The sequence below is a fragment of the Pecten maximus genome, chromosome 19 (genome assembly GCF_902652985.1).
Source record: "Pecten maximus chromosome 19, xPecMax1.1, whole genome shotgun sequence".
NCBI lineage: Eukaryota > Metazoa > Mollusca > Bivalvia > Pectinida > Pectinidae > Pecten > Pecten maximus.
In genome coordinates this window covers 16,469,938-16,475,059 of record NC_047033.1, presented here as the reverse complement: position 1 = coordinate 16,475,059, position 5,122 = coordinate 16,469,938, and positions in this window count along the sequence as shown.

The following is a 5,122-nucleotide window of genomic DNA, read 5'->3' as shown; positions in this document are numbered from 1 at the left end:
CCTAATCATTTTGCAGCTAAGATGTACAGGCCTATAATGTATCAGCCGCTTTTTGGGCACCCCTTTAGTTATCCGCGAGAAATGACTTCCTGTTAAAAGACTACAGGGCGCCGCCATATTTTCTATTAATTCGATAACCTCTGGAGTAGTCATTACAACAGAGTGATAAGCCAAGAGGAGTTCCAAATAGAAATTGGGGCTCTGTTAGGGGAATTAAACACAATTCCTAAATACCAAAGCGGTACCCGTTATCTGCAGCTGGCTTGACATCTGACGCCTGCAGCAACGTGGAATCTAAAAGGACCAATTATACATTTAATGTAAAGCACTGTCAACTTAGTTTTTATTGCAGAACTGTGTTATCTGAAGTTGGTCGGACATTCGACGCCTGTAGCAACGTGGGATTTAAAGGACCAATCATACATATACTGTAAAGTACTGTCAGCTTAGTTTATATTGAAGGACAGTTGTTGTTGTATAATTAATGAACTAATTCATTACGTTTAACTGATTTATTTAATTAATCATATTTTAATTACTGATCTAATCAAAATTTATCAGCCAAATAATTAATCAAACAATATTTGAACGAAAATGATCGTGATTGTAAGTAAACGATTTTCTTGATTGACAACTTTATAATTTTAAAAAAGTGTATTGCCCTTTAGTCAATGACTAACGATGCAGACGAAGATAGTGCCACTGAGTTTGACAGAGAAAAAATGTTTGCAAGGGTCATGGAAGTTGTTCCCATTGAGATAAAGTATGTTTTGAGGGGGACCACTCTAGTGGAATTGGTGTGCAAGAGAAATGTGGATTAGAATTAGATGCAAATATTGAGTGCAACATTCCCACTTCCGCAGTTGATTAGCAAATATTGTGTATTTTTTGCATTTTTTCAAATAAAGGGGAAAAAGTAAAGTATGCTGGATTTAGTCATCTTTTCATATATACAATTAAAGAAATTACATAACGGTTGTTTGGAATGCTGAAATGCTTCACAACAAATGTCAGATGTCAAAATAAGGCATTGTTGAGAATAAACAGTCGAAAAGGTAAAGAGAAAAACACTATAACACAAAATGACATTCATTTCTTTCATTACACAGCTGTTGTCTTTCTTGGGGGTAGGTAGTGATTGTTTGGGACGTCATTTATTTGCTTTAGAGAGTAACATCAGTATTTTTTGAGAAAACAATGTAATTTTACAACACAATGATATAACAATTAGTAACTGCTCCCAAGGTAGATAACTAACGAATATCTATCATCAATAGCAGGTAGTATAAACATATACACACATTTCAGTGTTCACCTATTGCTTTCTTTTTTTAAGAAAGCAACTTGTCAGCTTTTCCGTGGAGTGACGTCAGCATCGGAAACAGTTAACGCATGTAACCTAAAAGTTAGTCGCTATCAGATATACTACAGCGCATGTGTGTGTATCACTACTTCCTTTCATTTATTTTAGGTGTTAAGGCAGTTGATTTAGTGAACAGTGTGTGCAGGTTTTGCTGATACGTAACCTAGTAGGTCTAGTTAGGCTTGTAGATGGTCAGAACAGTATAATTTGTGTGGGCGCATCGTTGCCGCTCTCAGACTCTGTATTATTGTAGATGACAGTATAATTTACGCATGGTTGTGTAAAAAATACAATACATTGGTAGGCATATGCTTTCTTAATCTGGTTGCAGAAAAAAACAAAGTAGACTGGTAGTGGTCCACACCCAAAACGTATATTAGGCTAGTTATAATCAGCCAGGTGACCTATATTGTGTTTGCTGCTGCGGTAGTGAAGGCAGTGAAGCCGCATTGTTTTTTGGCGTGACACAAAACATTCCATCGCTAATAGGTTTTATCATATGACTGTGTTGGGGAGGTGTGATTGAAATGCCTTTTGTGTTGCATTAAATGTGCAATGTGTCATCCAAAACAACACACTAAGAAGCATCATTTGCAAAAGAGTACAGTAGAAAGTCATGTCAATGTAGTTGTGTTGTTTTCAAGGTTGTTTCAGGTCATCATTTACAATCCGTTAATATTTTTCATTTCATAAAAACATAAAAATGTTAAATACTTTCTATGTTTACAATCATATATATATAATTTCATTTATACAATCATATACGTTATATTGACAAGTAATCAACTTATAATAATGACGACTAATCATACATATATATCTGATAGAACAAAACATGTATCTTAGATTGTGTAGAAGTATTAGTTAATCATATTGAACCACTAACCCTAACCCTTACTAGTTCTGTTACATTGTCAGATGTACCACCTGGTCTTACACAGTTAAAGTTGTGTTAAAGAAAATTGGGCATGTTTTTGTGTGCAATTTCATATCCAAAATGATGAAAACTATAATTATTTTGTGTGTCTCCATAGCATCAATATGGCTGATTTTCCCTCTGTTGTGCCAAACAATTGAGAAATTCACATATTTTTATCATGTGTGTTTCACACTCATCAAATAAGCATCAATATAGTCAATATAGACTGACAATGTAACATTTATTGTTACCAATATTATACAATGTGTAATTTGTTTATTTTCTATAATAAAACTATATTGCTTGAAAATTGGCTTTTGTTTTCACAACAAATAACACCATTCGCGCGCCCAGGTATTACTCTCCTTTTTTGGAAGGACAGCAACTTGTTAATACATTAATTGGCAATTATGTAGGCAGGGCTGCGGCTAGAGCCATAGGTACTCGCCTGTTTGTAAATTCTTAGTCGGGGAAAGGAGCAATTTCGTTACATATTAGGTTGTTGATATCGTCAACGGTCTGTTGTCCTCGGCAGTACAGACTAGTGTCGTATATCACAGTGTGTTTCTTATTGAATTGAATATATATTTTATGTTGTGTAAATGTATTTATATTATGTTATAAGTCAATGGTTTTGTTCATTTTATCTGTCATTCTTTAGAATGAGCATGTAGTGCCCAGTCAGTTACCCTTACGACAGTAATACGATCTGTCTGTATCTTTATTCACTTGCTTATTAGCCCAGGCCCTGTGAAAAATATCACTTTTATAGAATGAATAAGTTTTGATATTTCACTGGTAAAAATGTAATAAATATTAATCACTCTTGTTGGCCCGGATGGAAGTGCGCGAGGGTGTCGGAAGAATACGGTGTACTGTGAGAAAATCAACGTGGTCGGTCAAGTGACCTCATACCTTTTCACGTCCTTGGTGAAAGGCGAGTTTGTTACCTGTGTTTCACCAGACCAAAACTTTAAATGATTTCTTCTAAAAAAACAAAAGACACACGATTATGGCATTGGCCAATTATTACGGTGAGATAAAGGGCTACAACGTTATTTAAATAAATGACATTGATTCAGTTTCACACTTACTGGGTTCAAATGAATTAAAATCTTTAAGCGACATCTTCTCAATGGCCCTGAGGTCAAGGGTCATGATATTTGGCCGGTAGTATGCTACGAAGATGTTCGAGAATGTTTGTCCACATGGATGACCTTTCAATGTCAAATGGTTTAAATGAATGTCTTCTCACTAACCAAGAGGACTAGATTCATGATAGTGCGCAAGTATCATTGATGAAGGTCTACGAAGCTTTTTAAATGAGCAAACCTTGACCTAATTTCAAGGTCGCAGGGGTGAGATTAATCTTATTACAGATTGGGTACACACATCGGAGCCCAGATAGCCGATAAGATGTATACGTCTCTTATTTCTTTGATTACATCACAAACCAATGTGTTCGCCATCTAATAGTGTGTATTTATTTGTGCAGAATAAAAATGAAAACGTAATTTAATGCTAATGGTTGTATCCTTTGGAAAACGCTGATATTTGATACGTTGTTATGCAGCATTAAGGAAAGACATTATTTTGAAAAAGATACAAAATAAGAACGTCTAGATAAAAGGATGACTAAAACAAACAGGATTCCTATATAACGACACGAGACGGATTATATATTCATGTTCTATTACGAAGAGAAAGGCGACAATTGTTTACGCTAGTTGAAGCCCAATTGTACATTTCATATATAAATCTGTCCGTTCATTTCTCAATAACTTGGTTGTATAACTTGATCCAGTTCGCACCCATAGACTGACTTCTTTCTGCAAACCACGTGTGAATGTTTACAAACAAATGTCTGCCTCAGTTTGATTTTCTTTATCAACTGATTCATTCCATAACATTTTAACACAAACAGGCAAAATGAATGAAATAATACGATTTATTGTAAATATAGTTATTGGAGGAATGGTTGTCTCGTCGAAAATGCGCGAGGTTCGTAAGTCAAAACAATTTTGAATGTAGATCGCACAAAGTAAACGTTTGTATCGGGCAATACTTAATATTTCGATCAACTTTCAGCATCTTTAATTTATGGGATTTAAACAAGGAAATAAAATTCGAGACTGAAGAATTTTCATTTTTTTTTTTGGGGGGGGGGGGGGGGGATTCAAGCTGATTTCGCAAGGTCCCTTTGACCGCAAACAAATCCCCATGCGTACTATTTTTGATATCAATTTGCGTTAACTCGAACTAAAAACGAAGGTGCATTGATCGCAAAAATAACACCCTCGCGAATAGCTTACATATCGAAATCACGACATTAACCCCCCGTGAAAAAAACACGTTTACAATATAGGTAGACACAGACCTTTTTATACATCACAGTATACCAGTACACGACACTCACGGATGTTTTATCTTAAGCACACAATACGGCTGTAGCTAATCTATCACTGGTGATCAGGATGTCCCTACATTCCAGTAGTCTGTGTACATACGTTAACTTTCAATCTAGTTATTTATTCACAAATACAGTATTTAATGACTGATGTCTGTTTGATAGGCGTGCTTCATGCTCTAGAAGTGACGTGATAAATGATATAGCTGGAAATACCATTTCCATTAACAATATAGATGAAAAGACAACAGGTATATCCTTATCATTATACGTGACATAACGATATATGACCAAGGACAAACATTAAAATCTGCCATTCTATACTCTCATTGAAGCATGATATATGATTATTTTGTCTGCTAGTGTCATGGTGTAGTAAAGATAAGTGTTAATGGAATGGAACGGATTAATCATCAAAAAAGGAAACATGATA